The sequence below is a fragment of the Rhinopithecus roxellana genome, chromosome 2, assembly GCF_007565055.1.
Source record: "Rhinopithecus roxellana isolate Shanxi Qingling chromosome 2, ASM756505v1, whole genome shotgun sequence".
NCBI lineage: Eukaryota > Metazoa > Chordata > Mammalia > Primates > Cercopithecidae > Rhinopithecus > Rhinopithecus roxellana.
This window is the reverse complement of record NC_044550.1, coordinates 91,714,988-91,735,161: the sequence shown is the minus strand read 5'-3', so window position 1 is coordinate 91,735,161 and position 20,174 is coordinate 91,714,988. Positions and strand designations below refer to the sequence as shown.

Below are 20,174 nucleotides of genomic sequence, written 5' to 3'. Positions count from 1 at the left end.
GGTGGTTCTTATTATTTTAAGGTATGTTCCTTTGATGCCTATTCTGTTGAGGTTTTACCCTGAATGAATATTGGATTTTATCAAAGGCTTTTCCTGCATCTATTGAGAGATCATATGATCTTTGTTTTTAATTCTATTTATGTGGTGAATTACATTGCATATGTTGAACCACCCTTGAATTCAGGAATAAAGCTTACTTGATCATGATGAATTAACTTTTTGATGTTCTACTGGATTCAGTTTGCTAGTACTTTATTGAGGATTTTTGCATCTGTGTACATCAGAGATATTATCCTGAAGTTTTCTTTTTTGTTGTTGTTGTTATGTCTCTGTGAGATTTTGGTATCAGGATGATGGTGCCTTCATAGAATCAGTTAGAGAGAAGGCCCTCCTCCTCAATTTTTTTTGAATAGGTTCAGTAGGATTGGTATCAGTGCCTTTTTGTGTGTCTGGTAGAATTCGGCTATTCATTCTTCTGGTCCAGGGCTCTTTTTGGTCGGTACATTTTTGTACTACTTACTCAGTTTCCAAACTTATTGGTCTGGTCAGGTTTTCACTTTCCTTCTTGTTCAATCTTGAAGGGTTATGTGTTTCCAGGAATTCATACATTTTGTCTCGATTTTCTAATTAATGTGCGTAGCGGTGTTCATAATAGTCTCTGAGGATCTTTTGTACCTTCCGAGGGATCATTTGTAATGTTATCTTTGGCTTTTCTGACTTGCACTCACTTTTCTCTATTTCTTTTCCTTCATTAATCCAGCTATTGGTCAATCTTTTTTACTCTTTTAAAAAACAAACTCTTCCTTTCATTAATCTTTTGTAAGGACTTTTGGTTCTCAATTTTGTTCAGTTCTTCTCTCATTCTAGTTATTTTATTCTATTAGCTTTGGAATTGGATTGTTGTTGTTTTTTTTTCTAGTTCCTCTAGGTCTGATGTTGGATTGCTAACTCGAGGTCTTTCTGAGCTCTTGATGCAGTTGTTTACCACTATATACTTTTCTCTTAGCACTGCTTAAGCGGCATCGCAAAGATTTTAAGTTGTGTCTCTATTTTCATTAATTTCAAAGATTTTTTTATTTCTACCTTAATTTTATTGTTCACTCAAGAGTTATTCGGAAGCAAGTTTTTTAATTTCTCTGTATTTGTGTTGTTTTGAGAGATCTTCTTGGTATTGATTTCTATCTTCTTTGCAATGTGGTTTAAGAGAGTGCTTGACATTATTTTGATTTTTTTTTTAATTTATTAAGACTTGTGTTACAGCAAAGCATGTGGTCAATCCACGTGCATATGAGAAGAATGTATATTCTGCGGTGATTCAGTGGAGTATTCTGTAGCTGTTTATTAGGACCCGTTGGTCAGTTGTCAATTTTAAGTCCATAATTTCTTTTTCAGTTTTCTGCTGCAGTGATGTAATGTTGTCAGTGGGGTGTTGAAGTCCCCTACTATTATTGTGTGTCTGGAAAGATATTTTCAAAAATGCCAAAAGAACCAATCAAAGACCCATTAGTAATAAATATACTCTTCTTATTTGCACATATTAGGAAATTATTGACTTGTATAAATCTACCAAAAATAATTTTGGAGATCGTTTTCAGTAGTGATAGGATACAATTTTTAAATGAAAAAGCAAATTGTTGTAACAGAAGAGTATAAATATTTTGCCAAATTTGGATTGGAATCACGCAACACCTCTCTGACGTGGGGGTACTACATGACTCTCTGAGCTTTAGTTTTCTTATCTCTAGTATAAAATAAATACTAATACATCAAGAGATTTCTGTTTAGAAATTATGTATGAGGCACTTGTCATAGTGTGAGACATAAAGTAGCTCTTCCTCTGACTCACATTTGTTTTCTAAAAATAATTTCTTGCTGCTAAAACATTGACAAAAATCTATTCCTCAAAAGCCTAGAAAACCCAATAATTGCTAGAAATCAGAGTTTTATAATAATGCATATAAATATTGATAACATAGCTATAGGTAGATATGAGTATGTAGGGGCATCTATTTTTATGGATTCAAATATGAAATATTATCTCTTAACATTTAAAAAATGGACTCCACTGGTTGAATATACATTTTATTATTAGTGTCGATATTAAGATACTTTAAATAAATTTCAAAATCTTTTTCTAGAGTTCACTTTTGTCACAATCAAAGCAGAAGCTACACTTTAGTCCCCTTTACATTGAGTCAATTTATACTTCTATTATATATTTGAGAATTATTCTGTAATGCACTTTTCCTCTGTTTTTGAAAGATGCAGAGGAGAGAGGTATTGAATCCCATGTAGACAGCAATAAAAATGGGGAAAGATTTGTAACTTTGGGGGCAAATGACACAACACAGACTTACTTTGTTTGGATACGGCTTCGGAGTAATCATCCAGCTATTTTCTTCATAATAGAGAGCTCAGAGTAGTATCAATCACATTTTTGCCTATACTACATTTGCCAGAAATATGATACTATTGAGAGAACAATTCACGCAAAGCATCATATGGCTAAGGAGTTTGTGTTTTGCTTCTACCCTAATCTTTGAAGTGGGAAACTTTGATTTACAGTGTCTAACTTTGTCAACAAATATCAGTGGAAGTTTTCTCATGTGAGAAATTGAACTACAATAAAATATGTGCTTCAAAATAATATACTCTACAGTTACATTAGGGATAGGTTTTCATAACTAAGATTTAATAGAGTGATATACAGGGAGAATTTAAATGCAAAGAACAGTAGAAGTGGACCACAGGGGATTGTGTGGTTGCTCACAACAGGGAGTAAGAGAAGATATAAATTATGTAAAGGGATTTAGATAGTGGTAACACAGTATTTATTCAAAAACGTCTTGTACATAGCATAAGCACTTGACACATTTTCATTCCCGAGGGAAGTCAATTCCCAGGTAATAATGATTCATCCTCAATATGAAGGTAAATAAAAAGTGGTGTGAACATAAGCTTCTATAGAAAGCTTTTAAACTACTGGCTGGCTGCATTAAGTGCTAAGAACCGACTGACTCACACCTTGCTATGATTTTAGTAAGGAATATGATTAATCCAGCTGTTTGAGAGTATCAGAGTGTGTCTAAATATACTATAATAGAATTTTATAGTCTAAATATAATAAATATACTATAAGTCTAGATACACCGTTTTTAAATTATTGTCACAAGCAGTTGGAAATATTACCTTATTTTAATAATTCTTACTTTAGAATTAGCTCCAATAAATTAACATTAATTGGCTGTATGTCTAAAAAATTAATATTTTGATGGTTCATAATTTATTATAAAATACAACAATTTGAATATTTTTTAAAAACACGTTTCAAATGGCTAAAGTCTACAAGATTATTTGATTAAATAAATTATTTAAACAATATTTATGTAAGTTAATAATTATTATTAAAATGAAATAAGCATAATTGCTAATACTAAGATTTAGCAATATTGTAAAATCCAGCCACTTGTTTGCTACTATCTTGAAAAGAAAATTTGTAAAACATATGAATGGTTATGAGGTATCTTCCTATTTCAGAAGTAGAAGAAAGGGTCTTAAAATAGATTAAAATGTGGTCTTTTTACCTATAAAGATAGCATGAATATGACTATCATAAACTTTAGAAATAGAATAGATTCTGATAACATAAACAAATTAATCTCTTTAGTCTTCATTTACTTTCTATTTCTATAGAATGGGAAAATACTTCGAAAGACAGGTTGCATGGATTTAATGAGACCACTTATGTAGGATCTTATTAATCTCTACAGAGGCTAAGAAGATAATATAAACAGTTGAATAATATAGTCTATAAAGAACTATAAATGAAGCCAAATGCAAAAGTCATCAATTAGTCATTATTTCTAGACTCAACCAATATTAGATGCAACAGTCATCAGATTAATAATTGTTTTGTTTTGTTTTTACACTCAATAACTGTGAGATAGGTAGAATAATAACATACACCAAAAATCCATAAAGATAAAGTACAGACTTCACAGCCTGGTAGGATTTTATCCTGATAGACATGAGCTAAGAGCTAGGGTCAAATAGAACCAAATAAAAACAAATGTTTATGGAAAAAATAAATCAATGTTTAAAAATATTAGTTTTCATATATTTTATTAAATATAATTCAATAGAGGATATATACTAATTATAATTTAAATCCAAAATTAACAATTTGTATTTCTTTTTGAAAAGCCCCAAATTACTTGTTTAATATTTGATATAGACATTTATGTAGCAATAAGGTTATTATGAAATAAAATGTCTTAAGATGAAGAGTCATGTCAAGGTTAACCATGCTTGATAAGCATTTACTATTTTATAAGCTTTAATTATTTATAATAAATTCCAATATTCATGCTTCTCAATTTGGCCAATGTCATTGTCACACCCTGTGAGGTAACTTGTTCTGTAAATCTTTTCATCTTTTGACCCAGAACATACTGAAAATACCTGTCTTGTGATTTCTATATCTGAAGGCTATATTTTTAAAATAATACCCTTCAACGTCATAAAATAGATCTGTTTCCAGCATGTTGCCACTTTTTGCACAAAAGCAGAGCTTTATTATCTAACAAGATGCTATGTGATCTGAATGTCACTAAATTGGCAGGTTTTCAGCAGCCATAAACTATTGGGCATCTTCATTGTCTACACAACAAGATAAGAAGTAACGCTTTCTTATTTTGATCTATTGCCTAAATTTTCTCCACAAGACATTATATGCCTTTAACGGACCCCCTATCTCATATTACACAATGCCAGTGTGACTAATTTATTTTAGGATAAGTTGACAATGGTGATGAAATTTTATTTATATAATTTTAGGCATGTGTCCTGAATACACTTACATATAGCGACAGTGCTGAGTATACAATCTCTATGAAACTTAAAAATATTTACATACTAGCGTTGTATTGCTTGTGTTCAGGAGAAAATGTTAGGACTCTCTTTGAGGTTTTATAATTCCAAAGGCTTCAAACCTAGTTAATTCTTTCACAAATAACCGTGTTCTTAAGTTTAACAAAAGTAGAATTATCATTGCTTTATGATTCTCTTAGTGTTCTCTGTTGCAGGAATTCGGTCAGATAATGGCATAAATGTTCAAAGAGTTAACGAAACAAATATATCTTTGAAATGGCCAGACTCTGGGGTAAGGGAGTGAAGTGGGGTGTTTTCTTAAAGTTTTGTGAAGTCAAATTTATGCCATATATTTTTATTAACTGTGTGCCAACAGCCCAGATTATACAACTGTGTTTCCTTTGTCCTGTTTACCCAAATACCTGAATTCTGATAAAGGCTGACTATGTCTGAATGAGTCAGATAGAGTAAGTCAGACAGTTTGATTATTGTTCTTCCTCCTTATTTGCTTTATATCCCAACTATATGTGCATTTTATATTTATGTTAAATATGAAATGTTGTTAAATAGGAAATGTCTTTAAAGATATTTTTCTATCTCATGCAGTAAAATGGTAGGCCTATTTGAATATCTTTCCCCTAAATTGATGTACTGTCTGTTTAATACATATGGTCATACTCAACTGTGGCATAAAGAATAATACATCCTTTGGAAACATTCTACAGTAGTGAAATTTTAATAGAATCAGATTATTAATGAATAAAATATTTCTACTTTTATTTCAAACATGCCCTAATAGGTCAAAATGTGTTTATAAATATAATTTCTTACCATAAAGTAAGGATTCTGTGTATGTATAATATACATAGTTCAACCATTATCATGCAAGTTATAATTATACTAATATTAATGTCAAAATGTAATTTCAGAGTTATGTTTCACAATGCAAAATAAAACACCAGAGGACCCTGTATGATTAAGATTAAGAAGTTGTAATCCTAAAAATTTGCCTAAAGTTATTGTCAACACAAATAACTGACAGAAACTCATTATCATAAATAAATAAAGTCAGCCCCCCCCAAAACTAGCCTGTAAGTTTAAGAAGGCATTTCAAAGACAAGGAAAAATGAAATATCACTATGAATTATGTAAAGATGCTAATCCTCATTAATTATGAAGAAAACATACCTTAAAATAATAGAGAAATATCTAAAATAATAGAGAGTGCTATTTCACATCCATTATAATACCAAAAGTTAAAAGGTTGCATATTACCAAGACTTGGTGAGATATGAAAACATAGGAATTGTCCTATATTGCCAGCAGTAGTATTCGTTTTACTGCCCTTTGGAAAGCATTTTGGCATTGTCCGTTAGAGTTAATTTTGCCTATGCCTTGAGAGCCAGCAATCTCACACGTTAGAGTCACATTAAATTCCCATACATACAGAAACTGTTTAGGAAGAACCTCCCATGGATTGAATATTTTGCTGTATTTTTTTTTTGTATTTGAATTGAATATTTGTATTGAACCAAACTGATTTAATTTCATGCATATACTTTGAAATGGCTATAATTATTTGACTTCTTGTAATTCAAATGTGTGTAAAGCTAGTTACCTTACAAAGTAAGTGAATACCAAGGGAGTATTACCCTTGACTTAACTATTTCTCAGTTGTACATTAGACAAGAGTAATTTACATAGTTTAGAAGGTGACTAAGAGCTTTTATTGAGGAGAAAAAAAATTCTGCAGAGAAAAATGGGTTTGTTCATTTATGTTTTCACCTTTTAAGTATTTCCTGAGGAACAAAGAAACAGGTGGCTAGCATGTGGTCAACACTGAATACATCAATTCTCTATTTTCAGAAAGTCTTGAAGTCCTTCTTTCAGAAAGAAAGTTGAGTGCAGGTAGGAATGAAGAGCAACAATAATACATAGTAGAATAAAATAATTGCTGTTACATGCACATAAGCTAAGTGAGATGAGACTGCAGACACAGAAACAAGTAGTCTCTACTGAGGTAATGAACATTGAGCTGATCTTTGATGGTTGTAGTGACACTTCCATAGCTGGAGATTTAAGAGAATATCAAGCCTAGGAAAGCTCCAGGACATTTTTTTTTTTTTTTTTTTTTTTGAGACAGAGTCTCGTTCTGTTGCCCAGGCTAGAGTGCAGTGACATGATCTCGGCTTACTGCAACCTCCCCCTTCCAAGTTCAAGCGATTCTCCTACCTCAGCCTCCCTAGTAGCTGGTATTACAGGCGTCTGCCACCACCTCTGGCTAATTTTTGTAATTTTAGTAGAGACGGAGTTTCACCATGTTAGCCAGGATGGTCTCGATCTCCTGACCTCATGATCCACCCATCTTGGCCTCCAAAAGTGCTGGGATTACAGGTGTGAGCCATCACGTCCAGGCCAGGAAATATTAATACCTGGTGGGTTTGGTTAACTTTGTGTAACATGTGATTATAAAAATATTTACAATACTAAACGAGAATGTATTGTGATGTACAATCTGATTAAGAAAGACATTGAAGTGTATGAATGAAAAAAAGCCAAATTAGAAAACATATACAAGCTATATTTCTCTGTCAATGAAAAGAGTCAAACTCTGTAAAATATTTGTAGATATTTATTCTGATCTAAATATGAGTGACCATGGCCGTGACACAGCCCTCGGGAGGTCAAGAGAACATGTTCCCCGGGTGGTCAGGGTACAGCTAGGTTTTATACATTCTGGGGAGGCATGAGACATCAATCAAACATGTTCAAGAAATACATTGATTTGGTCCAGAAAGGCAGGACAATTCAAAGTCGGGGTGAGAGGGGTGGGCTACCAGGCTATATAGGTAAATTTAAACATTTTCTAGTTGTTGGTTGAGTTTGTCTAAAGACCTGGGATCAATAGAAAGAACTGTCTTGGTTGCGATAAGACGTTTTAGAGACCAAAGTTTTACTATGCAGATGAAGCTTTTAGCTAACAAGCTTCAGAAAGAATAGGATGTAAAATTTTTCTTACTAGACTTAAACTCTGTGTTGACATTAACGTCAGAGGGTTATAATGAGGCATGTTCCATCCCCACCTCCCATCATGGCCTAAAACAGCCTCTCAGGTTAAACTTTAAGAGTCCTGGCTGAGGAAGTCCATTCAGATGGTTGGGGACCTTAGAATTTTATTTTCGGTTTACCCTTCAAAGGTAAAAGTTATTTTCTACATATTCATTATTTAGATTTTATCCTGGAGATACCACAATAAGCATTTTTATGCTGGATTTTATTTTTTACATATAGTAGGCATTTGAGTATTTTATTTATTACCAAGGTAGGTTTAATTCAAATTTCAATTCCAGCAAAGTTTATAAGACAAATTGTCTTGTAGTTTACTATTTAATCTTAAGGGGAAATATGATTGTGGAAACTCATTACACCATGATCCTGGAACTCAGTTAATATGGGTTTTCAATTATCTTCCTTTATCCATCTATTGAATATTATTTTGCACAATAGAATTTCCTAAAAGATAGCGTTACTTGGCTTATTAGCCTATGTGAACTTCCAGGAATAAAAGCAGTGCATTCACAAAATCTTATTTTTCATAGTATATGATTATATCAAAATAAAGACTAAATTATGCCTTAGGCCTCTTATGCCTATTAAATTATAAGCATTAAATTGGAGCAAAACTGACACTGGAAAGAACTTACTATAATAGATAGAAGATAATCTGCTGTCTGTTTTTCATGCCTTTGTGGTTCACTGAGCATCCTTTCCTTCCTGCCTATATACACATAAGATTGGTACAGGTTTGGCCAGAAAGACAATTTTGGCTACAGAGCCTAACCTGAAAATATTTTGTGAAGTACTTAAAAGAAGTAGATGTTCTGCTTGTCAATTTACTTTTAGAACATTATTATCTTACTATACCCTATTTGATTACTCTCTTATACTTTTTAACACGTGCTTGCTTTATTTTGCTTTTGTATATTAAGCTATTTTAGAAATTAACTTGATTAGACACATTTATACAAGTGAAATTTTAGTAGATCCAATGTTCTAAAATACTTGGCAATGTCTAACACAAAATGAGGGCTCCATAAATGTTTCTTCTAGTTATCATTATTGTTATTATTCCAGTTATTATTGTTATCATTGGATTATTAGCTTTAAAATTTTCTCAAGTGTATTAAATAGTGGATAAAACATATTCACATGGATAAAAATAATAGCACAATATTCTAGATATAGGACTATTTTAGAAAACATAATAAATGAGATTTTTTATGTTTATATTTAATGTAAAAATATTTTAAACTTCAAATATTTTAGGAATCATTTATACTTTAATTAGCACTATGGCAATCGACTGACTGTTTATTCTTGTATCTAGGTATTATTTCACAATGTCACATTCACATGAAACATTTCATCCTCAAGTTTGAAAAAGATTCTCCAAGAGCATAGTATCTATAGTTTTTTAAAATCTGATAATTATTCTTTGCTGTCTGTCTTGTATAGTAAGTGTGAGAAAGATATGTTTCCAGGAAATGTTAGTAAAAAAAAATTACATATATATATATATATATATGCAATATATATTTTATTAGTTATATATATTAGCAAAATATATTTTTATTAGTAAAATATATATTTTATTAGTAAATAGATATACTTAATCAACATTACATAATACAGGAGGAAAAGCCTTTTTATATCCTATTATCAAAGTCTTACTTGACCACATTTTATTTTCAAGAGTGAGCAGTAATTAAAGTTTACATGTGTGTGGAGTCTCTGTGATATCAGAAGGTGTCAGCTGGAAATGCTCTCACATTTCAGTGCCTACGTTCATTCTTATCACAGCCACAGTTGGCTACACTGCTGCTACTTGGCCTAATTTTCTTGCTATCTCTGTCACTTCTCTGCTGACCCCATTCTCTTTTTCTCTGTGCCAATAACTGCAGCTGCTATCTGTTGCTTGTTCTGCCCTTGTTTCAGTGTTGACAAAGGAAGGAAGAACAGCTGGCATCGCTCTGTCTTATTAATATAGTAACCTTATTGTATGGGGGTGGGGACTGAAATGAAGGGAAGAGAGAGGGAAGGTAGGACTAGAGGAGAACAGGCATATTTGTCATATTCCAGTATGTGTTTCTCCATTGTAGCAATTTGAGTTAGTGAGACAGCCCTTAGTAGGAGCAATAATGTTTCAAACAAAGAAGACAAGAAATGATAAAATAATGTTGGCAATACCTCCAAATTCATAACCTGTTTTTCTTTGACCAGGCTTAGATATTGATGTTACTTTTCTATGCTTTAATTTTTCCTTCTAAACTAAAGAGAAAAATTGTGATTCTCAAACTGGTTTACAGGCACTTAAGAATAGAAAGAAGACTTAAGGCTTGTGACAGAATAGAGATTTCAAATCAGGTAGCATTATGACCAGAGGATTTAATGTATTAATATTAATGTAAGATGCATGTGAGTAATTACAGGAAAAAAAAAAAAAAAAACACTGTGGATGACTTGAGACATTTTTATAATTTCAGTATTTTCCTCTCTCTTTAAAAACATTGAACTGATTTGTAATATTCAAATCAGCATCAGTTTCACTTAATTCATCTAGCAAGATAGGTAAATTATACTAACTACAAGCCTATCCATCAAATTTTTTAGGGGAACAGATACTGTAAGTGGTAACCCTGAAGAGTTGGGATCAAAACATCTAGAGCTTATTATGTAATTTTAAGCAGAAGCTGCCATACCCTCCCTACTAATGCAGGTAAAACAAGGAGATTAATGTTTTTTGAGTAAGTGCTACTTTCAAAATTAAATCACAGAGAAGGAAAAAATATCCAAGGATAAAAGATTTAGAGACACCCCAGGCTGAAGATGAGTTGGCCGGTGCCAAATACTTTGATTCAACAGGATGACTTAACAAATAAATAAAATAGCAAATTAATTCTACAATTAATCCATCTTGTTGGGATCACCAGGATACATTTTTAATTCAAGATCCTAAATTCTGCCATGTTTAAACTTTGATTGTTTATGAAAGAAATTATTGTTTTGTAATTCTTCAATTATTGATATCAAAATTCTTACTGCATAAGGCAAATGTCTGGGTTCTCTATCACAAACTTGTTCAAGAACTAAGATATATTTTAAGTACTTTAAAGAAAACTTCAGTTCTAGGTTACTTTTTCCTTTGTTCCAAGCACATATAATTAGTTGGTATGGTAGAGTATAGGATGTCTTTACTCCTATATGTCTTCAAAGATAAGCCAATTTAGTTGAATTATAAACTATGTATTTACCCAGAATACCTACATAGCCGCGTATACAATATCTTTGATGTTTTTTGTTATAATTTATAATTTCCCTCACAAAATATCTAGCAATTTTTATCCTGACAATAAATATTGTTTTAAAGTAGTCAATTTCCTTCAAATATGGGCTATTTTATTTTATATTATAAATACAATTATATTTATATGTTAACCTTATATATATTATATATTTCAAATACACTTAAATAAATATTAAACAGTGAGGAGCTCAGAATATGTAGTAGGAATAGTACATATTGTCCTTTAAACAATAATGTCCTTTAAAAAATTTTTGTGGTATATTACAGCAACTTTAAAGAAAGCTTTAAACCTTTACTATCTTAATTTTTTTCTTGAGCATATGCTAATTAATATCTAAGTAGCCTTCTACTTCTCTAATGATTCTGTTCTCTGCAGTGATAAGGAGAGTTCTCATATAGCCCTAACTAAAGGTTAAGGTGTACTTTTTCTGCAATGTTTTATTTTGGATACTTTTCTATTAATTTAGCTTTATATGTATGATCATCTTGAGTTCCACCTAGGATGTATATGGCTGCATAACCAAGATCTACTGAACAACTGATTATGTGGCAGGCAGTTAATATATATTATAATCATTTTATTTTTAAATTGTCTTATCCCTATGGTATATTTTCTAAATGAAGAAGTTAAACCAAAAACGGAAGTTACTTTTACTTTGCTTGCCACATACTTAAAATGATACAGTATGAGTGAGTCAGAAGGCAACATTTCTTTCCTATTTATCTGCAGCTAATTACCCACTATTCTTTTATTATGTCACTGTTTATCATTTGTTATGTAAAAAAACACACTCATTTGTGTGAATAATTATCAAAATCAAGTCACTTTCTGACAGTGGTAGGCTTAGTATGTATATATAATGAGAAGCTTAGGTGTTGCCAATCTGGCTAGGAGGATGTTAGCTAGAAAAGTTGTTTTGAAAGTTATGTTTTCTTATTAGCAATTTCTTACTCTAAGACTATGGTGTCCAAGATTAACTAGTTACCATCATATCCTGCAATACACACCCTTGCCATCTCTTCCCACACTGAAACAGTAGATGTCTCTATCATACATAAAGCAGGATGTAGGTGAAGGTGAGTGTCTTCTGACACCAGGTCATAAAGGGCATTATGGCCTCTGCCTCGATTTTTTGGATCACACATTCTGGGAGAAACCCACTGACAGAATGTGAGGACACTTAAGCAGCCTTGGGCAGAAGCCCAGGGAATAAAAAACTGAGGCCTCCTGCTAACCACCAGCACCAAATTGCCAGTCATATAAATGAGCCCCTTAAGAAGTGGATCTTCCAGCCGAAGACAAGCCTTCAGATGAATATAACCTCATGAAATACCCTGAGCAAGAACCCTCCCAGCCAAGCTATATTCGGGAAGACCATAAATGTTTATTGTTGTTTTAAGCCACTAAGTTTGAGACAATTTGTTACATACTATGATGTAACCACTGCATATTTTCTGTTTGCTTGGTTTGTCATTGGAAGGAAGGAAAGATGGATGTTGTTTTTATTTGTTTATTTCTGTGGTGGCTTTAGTCTTTTGACTTAACAACAATTCTTACCTTGTCGTGGATTCAATGAGACTAATTTGATTGTCAGGAGTAGACTTATATTGTTTGATTAAGTAATGGATTATTTGAAAACTAAGGTGAACTTGAAACTGGCAGTGTGAAGCAGTCAGAGATGCATCCACATTCAGAACACGGAAACCTGTATTACATAGACAACTTCTGACTTTTCTTGCCTCTCTCCTGGGTTGCGTGGACTCTTCTTCCATGTCATACCTTCTTGAGTCACAAGTTATCATAGTCCTGACTATACCATGCTATCGTGCCTATTGCTATGCATTCTTAATGCTTCTGTTCCCTCTGGTCTCTGCTTTTCAGGTGTCATTTCTTGATTCCAGTTGCCTCCCAGAAGAATCTGATTATCGCATCTCATCACTTTTTCAAAATTAAAGCCACAGTTTTCTGGCTCATTTCTGTATTGCATGCCCTAATGTAAGCCAGGCACTACAGCCTAATTAGCTTATGTTAGGACATTAAGTTAAAACCCTGTGTGGTCACAGGGGGAAACCAGCTTCAATTAATTTCCAAAGAATGACAGGTTCATTTGAAAGTGGCTTTGAATTTGGCATATGGCAGGCAATGTACTTGACACATCAAATGTTTCTAGCCTAAAATAGCATAGTTTAAATGTCTTAGTTCATTCTCCATATGTATATTCAAAGAAATTTCAACTACCATAGCACTATCCATACATTTTTACAGATTGCACTTTATTCAAATTTTTCTTTTAAGGTTGCCCTTTTTTATTTGCCTGCTGAAGTTAGTCAGTTTCTTAAATCCGAAGAGAAAGCAGTCAATAAAACATCTACTTTAAATGTTATCATTATATAAATTCACTTTATCAAACAATGATTTGCAATGGTGAAAACCTGAAACTTTCAGACAAGGAGAAGCACAAGCAAAAAAAAATATATATATTTAATATAAAATTCAGACAATTTACACATGAATAGCCAAGTAAAGTAGCTCTGCATAGTACAGCATGCTGTTATGTAGGTAACTACCTTATTGCTGTTGCTTATATAACATCATTCAGCCCTCCACATACATTTCTTTACAGTGGAAGCATATTTAATATGAGATCTATCACTTTGAAAGTAAGTGTAAGATTCTAACATAGAAAACAAGGCAATTTGCTAAAAAGCACTAATAAAGATTTCAGTCACTCCTGTCAGCCATCTATTCCACTGAGCCACATTTTCATTATAAGGTGTATATTATCTTTGAAAAAAACTTTACATTTCAGTTATGTAGTGAATACATATTAAATTAAGTGGTTTATAACTTTGATGGTTTTATTGTTCAATTATGAATAAAAGATACCAAAGCAGATAATTTTTATTGTATATTGAGTACATTAGTTGTTTCACAGAGCTCCATGTGTGAAAGGAAAAGTTATTTAGTCCAAAGTCTTGGTTCCAGACAAACTAACTATAGTGTCAAAACTAAGCTGGATCGGCCAGGCGTGGTAGCTCATGCCTGTAATCCCAACAATTTGGGAAGCTGAGGCAGGCAGATTACCTGAGGTCAAGAGTTCGAGACCATTCTGGTCAACATGGTGAAGCCCCATCTCTATGAAAAACATAAAAATTAGCCAGGTGTGGTGGCACACACCTGTAATCCCAGCTACTCAAGAGGCTGAGGCACAAGAATCACTTGAACCTGGAAAGTGGAGGTTGCATTGAGCAGAGATCACACCACTATACTCCGGCCTGGGCAACAGAGCGTGGGCCTTAAAAGGTGACTGGAGAGAAAACTAGGTGGAGATTTCTGGTAAGGATATACCTTAAAATAAAAAGATTCAAAAAGTCTTGATGTTTGGAATGTGAATTAAAGATGACAAGGACATATCATGGAAGCCCCTATGTGCTATACTAAGGACATTGAGGAAAAAAACAAGTGTAAGAGTGTGTGTGTGTGTGTATGTATGTATATATTTACATATAATAAATTCACTATACATATATACTTAGTGTGTGTGTATATATAATTTATTATATTTAAATATATATATAATTTATTATATGTAAACATATTTTTATATATGCATAAATATATATAATAAATTACATATAATAAATCCACTATATATATACTTATGTATGTATAAATACACACATGTACTAAGGACATTGATAAAAATATGTAAATATATATTTACATATAATAAATTCACATACATATATGTATCACAGTAGTGGCATATTTAAGCCTGAATTTATTATATGTAGCTGTTTTTATTGTCTGAAGGATAAATTAATATGGTGAAACAAAGCCATTCCAATATATAGGCAGCTGTTAAAAATGTAAAATGTGTATATGGCAATACCCTAATAGAAACAAGGAGCTGAGGACATAAGCAGAAGGCAAAAGTTTTCTCCAAATATTTCCAAATATATTCAATATCACTGATAACCAAACTAATATATATTTATAAATGTAATATACAATACATTATGATTTTAATTTATATATATATTACATATATATATTCACATTTAGTAAACTTGTTCACACGGTCATGCACACACACACATGCATACAATAATAGTTCACCTGAAGTGTTTGAAATGAATAATTTCACAGATTGCTAGTGATGCTGGTAACAATCTTTTGGAAATCAACCTGGCGTATATCAAATGTTTTAAAGGCTCTCATACCGCTTGCAGGGACATGTACTACTGAAAATAACTGCTTAGCAGGATGGTCATCACAGTAATCACATACACACACGCACACACACACACACACACACATACACCTGTATGACTGATAAATGTCAACAGTATTTATTGAGCTTCTATTACTTATGCTAGCCTCTGATATTGGTACTAGGTTAGAATTTAAAAAGAAGTAAATCATAGTATTTTTAAAAAGCAGAAATTCATATGATGAAACTATTTAAAACCATGTATAAAGGCTAGATTAGGCATGTTATAACAAATGAATAAAAGGCATGAAAAATTATATTTATATATCATATATTTATATATTTTATCAGATATATTTCCATATATGTAGGCATTTATATGAAAATGAGAAAAATAATGAAAAGACATGAAAAAATGCATTATATGCTTGTAATCCCAGCACTCTGGGAGGCCAAGGTGGGTGGATCACCTCAGGTCAGGAGTTTGAGACCAGCCTGAACAACATGGTGAAATCCTGTCTCTATTAAAAAAAAAAAAAAAAAAAAAAAAAAAAAAAAAAAAAAAAAAAAAAAAAAAGCTGGATGTGGTGGCAGGAGCCTGTAATCCCAGCTATTCGAGAGGCTGAGGTAGGAGAATCTCTTGAACCCAGTGCGTGGAGATGGCAGTGAGCTGAGATCTTGCCATTCCACTCCAGTCTGGGCAACAAACAACCAACTCCCAAACAAGCAAAGAAACAAACAAAAAGAGAATGTATTATCATACCAGGGCAATTACATTTGAGTTTTTTTTTTTTTTTAATTTAATATACGTTCTAACTTTGTATATAAAATGGAATATGTTTTAAAAAGACAATAACAATATATATGATTTTTAAGTTCACTAATTGCAGAATGCATTTTATCTACATAGTATTTGTTACCTTCATCTAGGAATACTTTATATTCCCATCTAGCTTATTTTTAGTGGCTGTTACATTTAATTTGCTACAATTTCTATATTCTAGCAAACCATCAATATATTATGCTTTTAAGCTATTGTAAACAAAATTTTATTTTGCATCTTATTCTTATAGAAGAAAAATATAGAAATTGTATATTTATCTTGTATCTTGCTAAATAATAGATCTTATGAACTTCATTTGTACTTTTACTTTAATCTTTTGTGACTCATTTTGCCTTCAAATTTTGATTGTCTTCTATTTATACTATTTATACACTTTATATTTGTTTCTTAGATTAATAAATTGCTCAACTCATGAAAATTAATTTTAAATAATCATAATTCAATATTTTGATTCTCCATTTATTAATTTATCTATTTTTAAAAATTCACTTTTATAAATTTAGGGAGTACAAATGCAGTTTTGTTACATGGATCTATTGCCTAGTGGTGAAGTCTAGACTTTTAGTGTAACTATCACCTGAATAGTAAACATTGTACCCAATATGTCACTTTTAATTCCTTGCCCACTTCCAACCCTACCACTAATGTCTATTATTTCTTTTTTATGTCCATGTGTACCCATTTTCTAGCTCTCACTTGTAAGTGAGAATATTCAATATTTGAATTTCTGTTTCTGGGTTATTTCGTTTAGGATACTGGCCTGTAGTTCCATCCATGTTACTGCAAAAAACAAGATTTCATTTCCTTTTATGACTGAGTAGTATTCCATGGTGTGTGTGTGTGTGTGTGTGTGTGTGTGTGTGTGTAATACATTCTTTATCCAATCATCCATTGATGATCACTTATTATTCTGGCATATGTTAGTTTTTTATTAATTAATTTATTTATTTAAATTTATTATTTAAATTAATAAAAAATCTCTATTCTTAGTTTATTAATTTACTAAGAGAATTTATATTATACTTAGTAATATGCTATGTATTTTATCAGATTGCATTTTTGTTTGGTTAAATTATACTGACAGTCCTTAACTGACAAACTAATATGATGCATTAAATTAATTTCTTTTTGTTAAAATTTTAAGTTCAGGGGTACATATTCAGATTTGTCACATAGGTAAATGTGTGTCATGGGGGTTTGTTGTACAGATTACTTCATCATCCAAGTATTAATCTAGTGCCCATGAGTTACTTTTCTTTATATTCTCCCTCCTCCTGTCCACCATACTCCAACAGGCCTCAGTGTGTTCTCTTTTATGTTTCCATGTGTTTTCACCATTTAACTCCCACTTATAAGTGAGAACATGTGGTATTTCTTTTTCTGTTCCTGCATTAGTTTGCTAAGGATAATGGCCTCCAGCTCCATTCAAGTTCCTGCAAAGGACATGATTCCATTATTTTTGATGGCTGCATAGTATTCCATGGTATATATATTCCACATTTTCTTTACCCAATCTACCATTGATGGGCATTTAGGTTGATTCCATATCTTTGCTATTGCGAATAGTGCTGCAATGAATATATGTGTGCATGTGTCTTTATAATGGAATGATTTATATACATTTATATACATTTGGGTATATACTCAGTAATGGGATTGCTGTGTCAAACAGTTTTTCTTTTTTTTAGGTCTTTGAGGAATCACCCTGGTATTAAGCCAAGTACCCATTAGTTATTTTTCCTGACCTTCTCCCTACTCCCCCCGACCCATCAAAAGGCCCTCCTTCTCCTCCTCTTCCTCTTCCTCTCCCTCTCTCTCTGTCTGTCTGTCTTGTTTGGTCAGTAGTGCTTCAGTTCAGTCCATGCATTATCCTTTTTCTAACACTCTTTGGGCCCACATGGTTAATTTTCTTTTTTTGTTATGTTTTATATAAATTGTGATTATATTTGGTTTTTAAAAATATTAAATTTATTGATGAATTTTGTGGGTTTGAAGATTTGTATATTTGCATGTTTACTTTGTTGTCTGAAAATGCAGAAACAATCTCTGCTTACTGGAACATATTTGCACAGTAAAGCCAGGCTTTTTGTTTTGTAGTTTCCTTTGTGGCCACCCTTGTAGATCTGTCAATAAAATTGGCAAATGCTTTCTGTTTGTGTAGTAAAACAATCATTGTAAATACCATAATTCAATCTTGATAATTGTATTGTTGAAACTTGGTCTTTATTTTTCTTCATTTTTCAAATACTGAGAGTGATATGTTAAAGAAACAGACCATGATTGTGAATTTACTTATTTTACATCCAACCTTAACAGTTTATGTCTCCTATTTTAATACTATGTTTCAGCTTATGTAATTTTAAATTCAGTATATAGTGCCTTGAATTTTATCTTATCTGATATTAGTATTAAAAAGTCTGTATTTTTTGGTATTTATTCCTAAATGCCAATCTTAAAAATGTCTCTGTCCTTAGTTCTAATGTCCTTACTCCTTTAAAATAATGGTGCTTTGATATGCCACTAGAATTTTTCACATGCTTTTTTTCTATCTGGAAATTGAATCATACCCTTCACTTAGTTTATTCTTACTTATTTCTCAGACTTCACCTTAATCATAATTAGAGAAGTTCACTCTGTTTAACAATGTCTAATCCACCCAAAAATGCATTCACATTACTATGTTTTTCTCTTCTATAACACACTAAATTCATAACTTTGAATTTTTTTCTGTCATCATTTGATTACTTTTTGTCTGTCCAATTAGAATATAGGCTCTATGGCACAGAGATTGCCTGTTCTAACCTGTGTATGGTAGTGCTGAATACATCTAACACATGCTAGGTACTCAATTGGTACTGAGTGGAGGGAGATATAAGGAAATACATGCTTTGTTGCCAGAGAAAGAAGTATAAGACTAATCATAGTTCAACCTTTCCTAAAACTATAAAAAAGTCCATTTCTTTTGCATTGTGTGTGCAGACTTACTTGATTTTGTCATGAGTAAATTATCCAGCTTTATCTTTTTAAACCAGTCTTACATGCCAAATATACCAAATTACTTGACATGTTCTCTCAATATGTTCTGATGTTTCTGGTTGATATACCTTGAACATATTTTCTTTTCCTCATGTGTGGAATAACCTCTCTAGCCCCCTATACCATACAGCACTCTTGAAAGCTTTGGTAATATTACATTTCTTGTGCATCAGCATCTCAATGAAGCTGTCCTTCCAGTATCCAACCTCTTTTCATAGATGATCATTCTGTCTTGTCCACATTTGCTGAATCTGAAATTTGCTTCTTTCCCCTCATTTATTACATGTTTACTTCTATTTGTTTTCATGGTTCTCTTTCCTCCTGTGTCTATAACCTCTCCTTGAGAATAGGATTTGTCCTTTTATCATTTTATAACATATTTAGTTGACAAAGATTGAATATGTTTAAGATGAAAAGATGATATATATATTATGTAATGATTATCACAATTAACACACCCGTCACCACCTATGTTGTACATTACATGTTCAGAACTTATTCATCTCATAATTGAAAGTTATACTTTTTTCTTATTTGTTCAAAGTGCACTGCAGGCATAAGAACAACAGCACAAAATGTGCTACAGGAATACACGCATCATGTGTTTAGGTTTGAATAAATATCATTAAGGAATTAAAAAACTAAAAATTGTAAATGTTTACCATTAATAGTTAATTTTTTAAAGAAATATAGCAGATGCTGAAAACTGAATGACTCGGGCCTTAAGCTGTAAGTGAGGAGTGCTAGACTTCATTCTTGGTTCTGAAACATACACATGTGGGTTCAGTTGAAAAAAAAAGTCATTAAGTTTTCATACGGTCAAAATGCTGGAAGTAATTGCTGTGTA

At 32.0% G+C, this 20,174-nt stretch overlaps 1 protein-coding gene across 3 annotated transcripts in view; it reads left to right on the top strand.

The window, feature by feature from the left end:
* FSTL5 (follistatin like 5) overlaps positions 1–20,174 on the top strand; it is an 838,888-nt gene that overhangs the window by 686,500 nt on the left and 132,214 nt on the right. The window lies entirely within an intron of this gene.